Genomic DNA, 14,638 nt, shown 5'->3' on the forward strand with positions numbered 1-14,638 from the left:
TCACCAGCACAGAGTGTAATGTACAGCATTACTGAATCACGTCCTTTAGCTATAGTGCACAAGTGAGGTGTTACACAGGGTCAGGCTTAGGATTATTTTTTTTAAGATAATGGAATGTAACCATGGATTATGCTGTATTCTTGGTTCAGGACTCACTGTGATGAAGTCAATGTTTACCAACAATTACTACACACGTTCAACACTCTCAGATGCTATTTTGCGACAAGTATTGGTAAATGTTGATAGATGTTTGTCTGGGATCTTGCAAGCTTGATTTATATTCACATGTTTTAAAGCAGACCTGCTGAAAACGTGTGGCATTATTATCCCTCTGAGTAAGAACACTACAAGCATTCATAGGGTCAGTTGTTGGACACAGAATGCAGAATTTTAACTGTTTGGCCTCTGCACTGAGAAGAAACAGTAAGAGATGTAAGTTGGACAAATGGAGGCACCCAGACAAATGTGCACCTGAAGTGTGTTTGTGCTTTAACTTGTCCTTTAGCATGAGAGAGGGACTGTGTCCAGCTTCTATGTGGTGGCATAATGGGGAGAGGCCACACTGACAGTCTTTGTATTCAGTGGAGTGCAAGGACCCCACTCCTCTAGCCTTCCGGGAGAAGTAAATGGGGAGATAAGGAGGAAGCCAGGGCTTGATTTCATTTCTCCTCCCTCATCACCCTCACATCAGCCAGAAGAGATGGTCAGCTACAGAAATTAACATACATTGAGTCAGGAAAGGTGTAGCAGCAGGGGCTCTCATACAGAAAAAATACACAGGAGTTTTCAAAAGTGTGTACAGTATAGCCAGCATCCAGAGGGACAGTGTTTCATGCAGCACATTTGAAAGTCACGTGAATTACTTCCCCTCCCATTTGTGGTCATGAAAGATCTTTCTGGTAGTTATGCCACTTGCTTAAGCAGCATTAGGGAGGATTTAGTTATTTTAATTATGGTGCTGGTGGTCTCATTCTCTGGGAGTGATGCTTGTTTCCTCTCCTCTTGCTATAGCTATGGCCCCTACTGAACACAGCTAGACTGGCATTGCCTCTTTGTTCCCAGCTGTTTTGACTAGTGCCCAATCTCTTCTTTGCACTGAAACACCTGGATATCTTCAAAAGGAGCTGGAGACACGTAGGCAGAGTCAGCACCATGTAATCTGCCAGTTCCGTGCAGACTACCAGAAAGTGATCCACAAACCACAGCTTGAGAACTGAGTCTGAAAAGGTGATTCCAGACAGTCGCAAAACACAGAAGTTGGAAACTTGCTCAACCATAGAATCACAGAACACTAGAATTGGAGGGGACCTCAAGAGGTCATTGAGTCCAGGTCCCTGCCCTCATGGCAGGACCAAGCAATGTCTAGACCATCCCTGATAGATGTCTGTCTAACCTGCTCTTAAATATCTTCAGCGATAGAGATTCTACAACCACCCTGGAGAATAATGAAAGACTTGCCAGTGCCACCCATGGGCACTGGAGCAATTTTCATAGCAGGGGTGCTCAGACACATGGAACCTTACTATAAATCCTGTACAAAATGAAAACCCTTTCAAGACAGGGGGTATGGCAGCACCCATACTTCCAGCATCTATGGTACCAGGAGCACTACACCATTTTGTTTCTCTGGTGCTAGAAAAATAATTATCCTTCATTCTGAAAAGTTATATCAAGCCAAATTCTGAGGAAGAAGAGCTCGCTTTCCTCTACCACATCACAGCATGCCACGGAACTGAACATGACTTGCTGTGCTTCGAGAATTCCTAATCTAATTTTCCTTTACAGTTCTAATTTAAGAAGGCTGCCAAAATACATGACAGATTTATAAAACTCTGGATTTATTAACTATATGTGGTTAAAAAAAAGTTTTACTGTTTTAGAAAACATTTATTACCAGATGTAGGGTGAAATCTTGGCTCCACTAAAGTCAGTGGGACTCTTGCCATTTGCCATTGCCAGGATTTCCCTCCTATTTTTTTACTATTGTGAGTAGTCCTACTGAAGACAGTGCGCACAGCTCTACAGAAGTAGCCCCATGACACCTTCTAATAAATCCTTACAGAACCTTTCCCTTAAATACAGGCAGCTTCTGGAATGAAAACCACGAGAAATCACAACATTACGGCTAGATCTCTGAATCATTCAGATCTGCTTCTTACTGTGTCCTTGTAACTGGTCACTGAATTTCATTAGCATCAATAATTTGTCAATTCTTTTCTGTTTTTTTTTTTTTTTGCAGGGCCCTCCTGGTCCAAAAGGCGAGAAGGTGAGTAGATGTATTGTCAACGCTTAAAAAATAAATGGGAAACCCCTCTGGTATTAACTAAACACATAGTTTGTACTGACGCAGTATGATACGAGATTATGTAAGATAGTTGGGTAGCACACAGATGCTGTGTTAAAACTATCATCTCATCTTTCCACTTTGCAGGGAGATCAAGGTGATCAGGGCCCTCGGGTAAGCATCTTAACAAAAAATGTTACACTTCACCTTCCCTGAGTAAGCAATTAGTCCTTAGCGCAAAACTAAATTAAATGGTGTCTTAGCTAATCACGCTTATTAGCTGCTTTTACCCTGCATGTTGTAGTAAGTGTCTGCAGGACAGAAATACCAAATATAACCAAATAATCTCTGAGGAGCATTTGAGTAACAGTAGCCATACATTAATTACTGCATTTGAAAATATACCTCTGCTGCTAGTAGAGGAAAATGTATTTGACAGGCGATTTTGCTCTGCTGTATAAGAGTTGGCTTGCCAGAGCAAACCTTCCAGTTTCCCCTGCCATCTTTCAGGACTTGCATGGACATCTACAATGCAGAGAGCCATTGGGGTTTATTAACAACTTTGGTCCTGTATTTCCTCTTAAAAATAGCCATATTATTTAGCATATTATAAAAACATGGTACATTCATAGACTAGTACTTGTGCCTATATACATGTATGTAGGCACAATTAAACAATTAAACATAGTATTTATTTAAGCACTTAAAAAGAGAGCAAATTTTTGGCGTTAGTAAACATACCACATTCCTTTTGGGGTTATTTTAGTTTTTAGCTATTGTGTTTGTTTTAATCACAAGAACACAATAGTGAACATATTGTTAAGTTGGTAGTGCCAGTTCATTCTCTTTACATCTGTTCTTCATTATACAAATGTTTGGACATATTGTTCTAATGATGCAGCAGCTTAGTTCAGTTACATGTTTATGAATTTTCTCATGACAGTATGTGCCAGGGCACGTTTTCTGTCACTTAGTTAATATGTTTTAATTATACTGTGAGTGAGAGACCTTTGGAATCATAACATATCTGCTTATCCATATTATTGTGATGAGAATGGTATATAGAAGCCCCAGTCAGGCTGCATTATGCTTGGTGATATAGTTATGTACAGAAAGCTGCAGTTCTAGTCCAAATAACTTAAAATCTAATACGAGAAAAAGAAGAGGAGGAAACAAACAAAAAGCAGGAATGAGGAAGGAAGACGAGTAATAATGAAAGCAGCACATTGTTAACAAGACTTGTTCTGTGCACAACTAAATGATTCTGAATCATTTAAAGTTGTTTTTAAATATAAGATAGAAGCACCCAAAACAGAGCTCCAGAATCCTCAATGGCTATCTACTTGAGCTGGCTGTTTGCTGAAGGAATTGTGGCAAAAGTGAATCTATAAGCAGGGATTTGGAGGATGGAAGGATAGCATCTCTGTGCTACTTTGGAGAGGTATTCTGTGTATGAGGAACAGCATAGAAGACCATGGAAACATGACAATGGGACAAAGTGAACATACTGGCAGTCAGACATGGCCTGGTCAGGGAACATCTCAGTAAGGTACAAGACAAAGATGTATGGAAGGCCAGAGTTATGGAATAACTGAAAAGCTGAGGATGAGATTCTTGACTTTGATGTGGTGGAGAAGATATTTTCAGTGGAGGAATTCAAAGGCAAGTTATCAGGCCAGAACAGCAGGTCTGAGAGAGGCTAGAGGAAAAGGTGCTGCAGAAATTAAACCAAGAGAACATCAGGGCCTCGATGAACAGAATGAAAAGAGAGAAGATCTTGGCACTGGGAAATTCTGTTCACTAAAATAATGAGATGACCAGTTGGGTCTGGCAGGACAGAGGATAGAGTCAAAAATGGCTTCAAAGTTATGGGAGAATGGAGGCAGTGTTTGAAGTGACAAGGAATGAAAGGACTGAAGAGAGTATGGGAGTCGCGAAAAGGGCCCACATTCTGTAAACAGGGCCAGCGGTCTAGCACAAATCCAAAGTGAGGGGAAGGGAAGAAAGTGGCTTTAAACCATTTCTACATCTCTTTGGTCCTGGGACGAGCAAGACTAGCCTGATTTTTAGACTAGTGCAATGCAACTAGAAGGCAAAGATAAATCACATCCAAGTAGTTCAACTTCAAATGTGTTTAAGTTGTTAGGAATTGGATTTTCAAAAGTCCTGTGTTAGCCTGCCTCATTAACTCTGAGACCAAAAATATATGCCAGTTCTCAGCACCCTATCTGTTTGGTCTTGCCCAGTGTTTGTTTTTTACATGTATGTTTGTACCTCACTTCTCACTAATCTGTTACTTATTTTAAAAATTCTCATTGAAGCAGATTTTTGATCCTCTGCAGAATTAGAAATTCCACCAATCACAAATGCTTTAGAGGCTCAATTGTTAGCTTCTTCTGAATCAATCTCCATTTTGCAGAGGGTGCTTGTTTTGTGTCTGTAGAGGTCTGCAGTGCTGTACTGACATTGAAAATGTAATCTGATGTATTGTACCCTGTGTTAAAATAGGTGCTGATGCCGAGCTATTGCTCAGTTCCTGTTGCTCAGCTTTATTTCAGTTTAAACCAATCAGATTAGAACCTAGCAAAGCCTATGAAGAATTCATAATGATTTGTACTTAAGAAACTCTGTCATCTTTAGATTGCAAAGGATTTATTGTCCAGGCAGAGGTTGAAGCCCAATTAATGAAAATAGCCCTTGAGAGATGAATGTGCAGAGGCCTATCACCTATATGCACAGTATCTTAATCAGTCTGCTATCATTTTCCTCCAAATGACATAATAAAAACCTTCTGCCATTCACTCCTGATACATGAAAGATTTATTGTTTATCAGGTCTAAAAATCATAAGCCAGCAGCTGGTTCTAAATTAGTTTTGGGAGCTAGGTGCACTCTAACAAGCCATCCAGGAGCCATACATAACAACTTTCATAAAATTATTTTTTCCTTGTGGTGTGTTCACATGAATTTTCCCAACAGCTGGGTCACACCAAGCTGATAGCATCTTTAAAATGTCTTCAGCAGGAGAGATTAAATTCCAGAAAAGGAAAGCATTCAGAAGTTTATTTTATTATCTTAACCTTTGTTGACTTGAATGATTAAACAGATTCTTTTGCTCTGTTAAAAAGGTTAGGCCCAAATAGTAAGGCAGTGTTCTTAGTTGCTTAACCCTTGCCTCCCTTGCTTTTGCCTTTAACGAATTTGCTGCTTATTTGCTGCTGTATGTATTGTTTGGGAAAAAGGAATGGGTGTGTTGCAATTGATGCTTTGCAGGTTCTTTACTTGAGTATAGGGAAACAATTTTAATTCCTTCCAGTATTGACAGAAGTTGGCATGATGGCAGCAAACTCATTAAAATTTTAAAATGTCCCGGTTACTCATTAAAAATCAAAGAATGTTTTTGTCTTGTATGTTTCAGACCCTAGTAGATTTTATAAAGTCTTCCATGTTTAATGGAAACTAAAGACATTGGTAAATTTTGCCTGTTGAGGGAGTGTTTGGAGAAAAATTAATTTGTTTGTAAAACCTGATTGATTAACAGACGACGTGTAGGATAGATTTTTTAGTTAATATGTTTCCAGTGAATGCAGAGTGAAAACAGTGCGTTGGATCCATCCTGCTCCCACTGAAGTAAGGCTAGGTCTACAGTACTGTGTCGACAAAACTTCCTTTGTTTAGGGATGGGAATATTCCACCTCTGGAGCAACATGAGTTAGACCAACATAAGCCCTACTGGGCGCTGCGTTCCTGATGTCTTCGGTTATGTCACTCATGGGGTATTTTTTAAAGCTTGCAGGCAGCAGTGAAGTATGGTGGCACAGTCTGGTACACTTTACCAGCAAGATTTTTATGGCCAGTACAAGGTAGCAGGAAGACATATGAGAAGCAGAATGTGGGGCTGCCTGGTGCTTCCATGCTGACAGCTCCTCTGACATGGTTGCACCTCCCCCAGCCCTGCCACACAGAATCTTCTCTGTCTGTGCAACAGCCCTGCTGGACGACATGGCAGGGGGGTGCAATACAGCCACGCTGCAGGAACTGCAGGCGTTGGGATGCCTGGTGGCCCCACATTCTGCTCCTTTCCCCACTGCAGTTCTTCGGAGAGCCCTGAGGTTCAGGAACCCTGGCACAGAAAAGAGCAGAATGCTGGCAACTCCTGTGGCATGGCTGTACCACCTCCAGCAAGGCTGCTGTGTAGCCCCATGAGACGCAGCTGCATGGAGCACTGGAGTGCGTTACCTAGAGAGGTGGTGGGATCTCCATCCCTAGAAGGTTTAAAGTCCCGGCTTGACATAGTCATGGCTGGGATGATTTAGTTCTCTTGATCCTGCTTTGGTGGGGGCAGGGAGGCTGGACTAGATGACCTCCTGAGGTCCCTTCCAGCCTCAGAATTCTATGATTCTATGACCATAGGATCTGTCAGCCTTCTGCTCCTTTCACCACTGTGATTCCAAAGTCCGCAGCACATCCCTGGAAGGCCCCCAGAATCTTAGCTGCCCTGGGTCCTTGTTGGGGTGTCAGGGCATTGGGGGGTTTCAGTGAGGGGCAATTGAATTAGTTCCACGGGTGGCTGCAAGCCCCCACCTTTTGTAGGTGCCGAGGGGGAGACTTCCCCCAATAGTAGAAAGACCCCAATAATGTTAGTCACTGGGATCCTTGTTGGGACAGGGTGCAGGAGGGTTTTCAGTGGGGGGACAGTTTAAGTAGTCTCCCAATGTGGCAGCAAGCTCCCACAATTCATAGCCTCCAGGGGAGACTCCCCCCCGCCCCCCGGCAACAGAAGGGCCCTAAAAATCCTAGACTGTGGGGCATACTTCTCCCTGATGGCAGCTAGCCTCCCAGGTCCTTGTTGGGGTGAGGGGCGGGAGGGGTTCATTGTGGGGGCCAGTTGAAGTAGTTTCCCTAGGCAGCTTCAAGCGCCTGCAATTCATAGCTGCTGGGGGAGACTTTTCCCCCAGCGGTAGAAAGGCGCCAAAACTCTTAGCTGCTGGAGGATGCTTGGCCCCACCGACAGAAAGGCCCTGAAAATATTTTCAGTAGGGAGCCAGTGGAAGGAGTTCCCCCAGATGGCAGCAAGCCCCTGAAAATGTTAGCTGCTGGGTGAGACTCCCCAGCCCCCAGACGGCTCTAAGTCCCCCGAAAATCTTTCCCACCCTTGAAGCTCTGTCCACATGCCAAGGCATGGTGCTGCTTGACAGCATGGTCAGCACTGAATGGCAACCACATTCTTTTATTGGGTCAGAGGCTCGCACAGTAAAGACCCCTCTTGGCCTCTTATGCAAGCATGACCCCCATGACAATCTTGCTGCCACATGGTGTGCTGGGGCAGCTGCTGGTGCCAGGCAGAGCAGAAAAAATACTAACTGTAGAGGCAGAACCATGAACTCCATGCAGGGGCTATTTGTAGTGGGTAAATGCTCACCCAGCGCTAATTGCAAAGAAGGACATTTCTCAGGCTCTCATACAAACATGATCCCACAGCCACAGGCTTCCTGGTCCTGATTTGAAAGTCGTGATCTTCCTGTTACCTAATTCCTGTGCACCTGGAGAGCAGTAGCCAGAGTGGAGCACTGAGGGGCATTGTGGGATGTATACGGGACACCTCTGGAAGCTAATAAATTTGATTTTAAAATGTGGTGCTTCCACATTGGCCTTTATTCAAACTTCAAACTGGATGCTACACCCAGCAGGTTCCAACGATTTTATGATATTGATACTAGTGCTCCCTAAATGGAGCTAATGGTATTTACAGTGAAGACAGTCACATGGTAATATCAAGCTAACTGCCTTAAAGTTGAATTTTTCTAGTAGTGTATGGGTAGCCTTAGTTCCCAAAGTAGGAATTGCCATAATGTATGAAACCCTTTGTTCATCTAATCTCAGGGTCTGCTCTAAGTAGTGGCTAGCGCCCACTTTTTGGAGTAATAAAAGACTCTCCAAAATGGCAAATGAAATTTAATGTGGGTAAGTGTAAGGTAATGCACATTGGGAAAAATAACCCCAATTATACATACAATGTGATGGGGGCAAATTTAGATACAACAGATCAGGAAAGGGGTCTTGGAATTATAGTGGATAGTTCTCTGAAAACATCCACGCAGTGTGCAGCGGCAGTCAGTAAACCAAATAGTATGCTAGGAATTATTAAAAAAGGGATAGAGAATAAGATGAAGAATATCATACTTCCCCTATATAAAACTATGGTATGCCCACATCTTGAGTACTGCGTGCAGATGTGGTCTTCTCACCTCAAAAAAGATATACTGGCATTAGAAAAAGTTCAGAAAAGGGCAACTAAAATGATCAAGGGTTTGGAAAGGGTCCCATATGAGGAGAGGCTAGAGAGACTGGGACTTTTCAGTCTAGAAAAGAGGAGATTGAGGGGCGATATGATAGAGGTATGTAAAATCATGAATGGTGTGGAGAAAGTGAATATTGGAAAGTTATTTACTTGTTCCCATAATATAAGAACTAGAGGACACCAAATGAAATTAATGGGTAGTAGCTTCAAAACTAATAAAAGAAAATTTTTCTTCACACGGCGCACAGTCAACCTGTGGAACTCCTTGCCAGAGGAGGCTGTGAAGGCCAGCACTCTAACAGAGTTTAAAATAGAGCTTGATAAATTTTTGGAGGTTAGGTCCATAAATGGCTGTTAGCCAAGGGTAAAGTATGGTGCCCCTAGCTTTTAGTCAAAGGCAGGAGACAGATGGCAGGAGACAAATTGCTTGATCATTGTCTTCGGTTCACCTCCTCTGGGGCATCTGGCACTGGCCACTGTCGGCAGACAGGATACTGGGCTGGATGGACCTTTGGTCTGACCCAGTATGGCCGTTCTTATGTTCTTATGCTCTTATGTGTATAAATTAGTGTTGTGATGCAACAATTTTTTCCAAACCACTATACTTTATGCAGGTTTATATTTTATGCAGCTTTGTTATCATAGCTCTAGTTTATACAGTCACAGTGTAATATTTGTCTTGGTGCTTTCCTGGGTACCTTTCATTTACTGAGCATATGGCTCATCAAGAAGTGTTTCCATTTATTTGTCCTAGAAGGACTGGCCATTAACTTTATCTACTATCCTATTGATTTTGGTTAGTCTGATTAAGTGAGGAAATTATCAATTTTAATTACACTTGCCATAATCAAAATCACGCTTGTCGAAATCAAATCCCTTCTAGCACTTCGCCTTTTCAGATTAAGGAGTTTTAGGGCTTGTCTACATGGGAAGTGATATCAGTATAAAAGAACCTCAGAGTTAGAAACACTCCAGAAAAGGAGGTTGTTCATAACTGTGAAACAGTGGGGTTGACAGCCACGCTTGGGCCCAGGAAAAGGTGGGAGAAGTCCCTGCTCCGCAGCCCAGCAGGGGTGAGGCTAAGGGTGGAAAAGACGGGGTTTAGGGAAGTCAGCTCTCAGTGCTGCCAAACAGTGGTGCTGCCCTCCCACACTCCTTCACAGCTGCACACAGCTGCGGAGCAGTGCTGCTCCAGCACTTCAAAGAGGCCTGGAGCTCCAGCTGCCACTGCTTGCAAAGTAACAGTGGTAGTGACAGTCAAAGCTCCAGGACTCTTTGAAATGCAAGGCCCAAGGACCCCTGTCCCCTTCACTCTCCCTGCCCCCCAGTCAGTGGGCCTGCTCTGAAATGTTCATAAATCTGAACAAAGCATTATGGTTCTTTCAGATTTTTACAACTAAACATTAACGTGCTGCTTTCTCTTCGCTCTTTTTTTTTAAATAATTTATGTTTAATACATTACTGAATTGCTTCTACTGCTTCTCTCTCTCTCTCTCTCTGCTGCTGCTGCTGCTGCTGCTGCTTCCTGATTGTGTACTTCCGAGTCCAAATTTGGTCTCTGGTTGACTGGTCATAATTCTTGTGTTTGTAATTCTGAGGTTCTATTGTATTAGGTGAAGTTTGAATTTAAACTCTCCAACTTATAATAGTATAACTCCCCATGTGAATGCTTGTATTACAGAAGAATGATTTTATTCTAGTGCAGGTTATGTGTCTTTGAAAGTAGTTTAGGCTAAAGCAGAGAAAGCCATGCCTATGCCAAATAAATGTGTTCACTATGACAATTTAAATTCACACCTTACTCTATCATGGTGAAACTTCCTATGTCATCAAGCCCTTAATCTGTGCATTGTTTTGTCAAATATAAATAAAGGTGTAACTCATACTACCTTCAATATCTTTGTTAGCTGTTCAATACCAAAGCTCAGCAAGTTTCAATGACTTGTCTGGGTGACACTGTGCTCAATACACTGCAGAGAGAGAGAAGGGCCTGTCTTAGTTTTAATGTCAATGGGGCCTACAGCCACCATGGGTCCTGGGGTTGGGGTGGGGCTGGTTCTGCACCCCTGGAAGACGCAGGGCCTCAGGAAGAAGAGGTGATGCTGGGGCAGCCAGCCCTCAGCCAGCACGTCCTGAACCATGGTGCCAGCCCACCCCAGTCATCAGAGCCTCAAAAAGTCCTTGGCACAGCAATTCAGAGGAGCCAATGGCTCCACTTGCAGCTGCAGTAGCAGCAATGGCATCCAGGATCGCTGTCCCCTTTTGAATGGCTGGGTCCTGGGGCAAATGCCCACCACTCCCCCGCCCCCCATCAGTGAGCCAGTCGGACTTACTGGGCAACCTTGGACAAATAATTTAACTTCTCTGAATCTCAGTTCCCCTATCTGTAAAATGGGATCAAAGATTACTACTACCTACAAAAATGGGCCTGTTTATCCACTCTTCTACCCCAGTTTTATGTCATTGTATCTCCATTTACACCCACATGAAAGCAGCATAGCAAGAGTGGAAAATCATGCAGTGAATGCAAGCAGTAGAAGTGGTGAGAATAGAACTCAAATTCTCCTGGCTGTCCGCCCTACATTTAATCCATTCAAAAATGTAGACTTGGGGCATCTCTTCTTTTACAAGTCACAAAAGTGGCCTTTTGGGATTTTTCAACCACCCAGTGCCAGGTCATGGCTCTGGGGTGTCATAGGAGAGGTGACATCCTGGGGAAGTAGTCAGTGTGCCCATACCCCATATCAGAATGGCAGCATAACAAGTGTAACAGTTGGGGACAGTGTTTGTATTAGGCTGCTTAGCATGGTGCAAGGAGGGCAGGAGTAAGGAAAGCTTTTTACATCCTGATCTCCATTGCTTGCACAAACATGCACAGGCTAGTCTCAAGGTTGAAAAAAATATTATGCCTCAAAAAATATTATCACCTCAGATGTTGACATTTTGTAAAATGGTTTCAATTACCTAGAAGTATTGCACACTTGAAATAGACAAATTTGGTCAAATAAAACTCATGATGAATATTTCACCCAGCTCTAATAAATACTCTAAATGCAAGTGTGCCATTTATCTGTTCAGACACTGCAGCGTGTGTGGAATGAACAGAAAGGAAATGAGAATATTTTGAGATGTGTGTCTAGAAATGTTCCCTCTGATTTTTCATCCATGTGAAGAATAAATGTTACGTGCACTGAGGCATGTGCACCATCAGTAGAAACACATGCTGCTGGTGGTGAGTGCTCTGCTAACCAGCTGGACAGCATTTGACTCTCTCCTGGGTGGCCGCCCATGCGCTCATCTTACAGGGAATGCTCATGTCCAGCAGGGAGTCATCTGCTTGTGAAGACCCATCTAGTCCAGTTCACATCTCAGCTGAGGAGTGCAATTTTGTAACGGTTGCAGATGTAACCAGATTGAGGGGCCAGACGCACCCCTGTTGACATCAGCAGGATTCTTTCAGTAGGAGCTGAATTGACCCTGAGACGTGTTTAGACAGGATAGTTCAGGTAATTCAGATTGAACTTGTTCATTGGAACTCTCATTATGCCTGACAGTGGCATATTTACTATGTAGGCAACTGGATTGCTGTTTCATTTGCTTACTGTCGTTTAAAATATACTTGTCATAGGAAAGAAACTGAGTGGCAACCATGTTAGCCTGTATCTATAAAAACAAGGACGAGTCCTGTAGCACCTTGGAGTCTAAAGAATTTATTAGGGTCTGAGATTTTGTGACTAAAGACCATTTCATCCGATGAAGAGTGGGTTCATGCATGAAGCTCATGCCCTAATGAATTCATTTGCCTCCAAGGGTGTGTCTACACAGCAAAGTCATTTTGGAATAACAGCCACTATTCTGGAACAACTTTGCGAGCATCTACACAACACAACAGCTATTTTCAAATAATTGCAAAATAGCGCATGGCTTATTTCAAAATTGGTAAACCTCATTGAATAAGGAATACCTTCTATTCTGAAATGGATATTGAGGAACAGGGGCTATGAGGGAATAGGAGCTATTTTGAAACAAGCTACTCTGGAACATTTTATTGCAAAATTATTCTGCTGTGTAGACATAGTATTTCACAGTGCTTCCAGGGACTCTAATCAAAAATAGGCTCTGTTGTGTGTAGACACACTGTTTTGGAATAAGTTTTGTTATTCTGCGGTTTCCTTGTAGTGTAGACACATTATTAAGTAACATCTTATTTTGGAATAATAACACCAGAGCAAGTTATGCCAGAATAACTTTGAAGTGTAAACATACCCTAAGATACTACAGGACTTCGCATTGTTTTTACTTGTCTTTGAGTTATTTCTGGAGGTGAGATTGTTTTATTGGGAATTCATCTAATGCTAAAAGCAGAGTAGGTCAGTCAGAAGTCCAGTATGAAAGTTTAGTGATCAGGTTAGTTTGTGCTAGTTGCTAGGCATCAGGTTTTCGTTGAGTTGATATAAACTCTTAACAGTGGCATAATACATGAAAATTAAAGCTCGGTGTTGTACTATTGTATATGTGAAAAACCTCTGCAATCCTTGTCATTCATTAGAGCACATTGTGGAAGTTAGCAGAATTCTGGTGATGGAGAAAGCAGCAGTTGTGATGAAAGGGTTTGTATAAAAGAACTCCTGTTGAGAATCTGTGGCATAGCACAGAGTGATACTGGACACTATATTCCCCAGGGCAGGTACAATAATTAGCTGCAGGACTGGCACTTGGTCTGAGGGATTAATTAGAACTTGGAGTGGCAGAGGTGAGGGTGGGGGGGGGAAGTCAGCCATAAAGAGTGTCACAGTCACTCTGGCCTGAAGCCTGTGTGATTTGATGTGAAATAGCAGCAGCTGGCTGTAACCTTAGGAAGTGCAAGTGAGCAGCAGGTGGTAATTCCTGTCTCATTTACTATGTCCTCACAGGAACATGTCAGCTTGTGCAGCAAGGGTCTATTGACAGGTCAGAAAGAAAAGCCTAAGGAAGACTTTGTATGCCCTGTTGTAGCTGTGTTTGGTCCCAAGATAGTAACAAGACAAGGTGGGTGAGGTCATATCTTTTATTGGACCAACTTCTGTTGGTGAGAGAGGCAAGCTTTCAAGCTTATTTCAGGTCTCCTGAAGAAGAGCTCTGTACAAGCTTGAAAGCATGTCTCCTTCACCAGCGGAAGTTGGTCCAATAAAAGATATTACCTCACCCACCTTGTCCGGCTAATGAAGATTTTGTCACTTTTACCATAATAAGCAAACCCCACAATCAATACACAGTATATTCAGCATTATATAAAGCTAGTAATAATGACTTTATAATATTACTTCATTTACAAGACAGTAGTAAAATAATGATTTTTTTTTTTAAATATCTGAAAGAAGTTGTGACCTTGTGAAGACTGCTCCACTGGGCATGGTGTACTGTGTTCGCTCCAGAGTGTATTCTGGGGGTGCTGGTGGGAGTTTATCCAGGGAGGAAGTTAATATGCAATATGATGGATGTAACAAGAATAGTTTCGATATTTGAGTGAAATTTCTAAGGAAGGGGAAAACATCAGAAAGTTCTAACATTCCCATTATGGCACTTAAGAAGGAAACTGAAGAATGTGCAGCCTGAATATAGGTTTCCATGTTGGTGAGCAGGGCCCTACGTATTGCCATGGCTGTGGCCAAGCTCCAGAGCTCGTGGTTTTGTTTCGGTGTTGGGGAGGGGTTGTGATGAGGGTGTGACTATGTGCTTAGCTGGCTGTTGTGAGCTCATGGACTTCTGGAATGGGAATGAATTCAGACTGTATTGTCAATGAATCTTAGTGGTCCAGTGTAGTTGTAGCTCATCGTGGTGCCCTAATTATTGGAAGGGGAATATGGCATGTGGGTGAGTGCTCTTATTATGTGTGTGTTAAAACTCAAACAAAGTAAATGAAATAATCCACTGCTGAGCAGCGTTGAAGCCATTGCTTGTAACAGCTCCAGCTGCAGAGTCGGGGGAGGAGGGGACAGGTGTAGGTACTCTACAGCAGAGGAAGAAAAGAAGGAGTGGAACTCATGTTATGGAAAAAATAAATCTTTCATGTCC

General features: G+C 42.7%; 1 protein-coding gene across 1 annotated transcript in view; it reads left to right on the forward strand.

The window, feature by feature from the left end:
* COL25A1 (collagen type XXV alpha 1 chain) overlaps nucleotides 1-14,638 on the forward strand; it is a 468,167-nt gene that overhangs the window by 307,450 nt on the left and 146,079 nt on the right. The window contains exons 5-6 of the mRNA XM_074993461.1: nucleotides 2,240-2,266; nucleotides 2,432-2,458. The gene's annotated coding sequence lies outside the window, so the exon portion shown is untranslated. The remainder of the gene's footprint in view (nucleotides 1-2,239; nucleotides 2,267-2,431; nucleotides 2,459-14,638) is intronic.

The sequence above is a fragment of the Carettochelys insculpta genome, chromosome 4 (assembly GCF_033958435.1).
Source record: "Carettochelys insculpta isolate YL-2023 chromosome 4, ASM3395843v1, whole genome shotgun sequence".
NCBI classification, from domain to species: Eukaryota; Metazoa; Chordata; order Testudines; family Carettochelyidae; genus Carettochelys; species Carettochelys insculpta.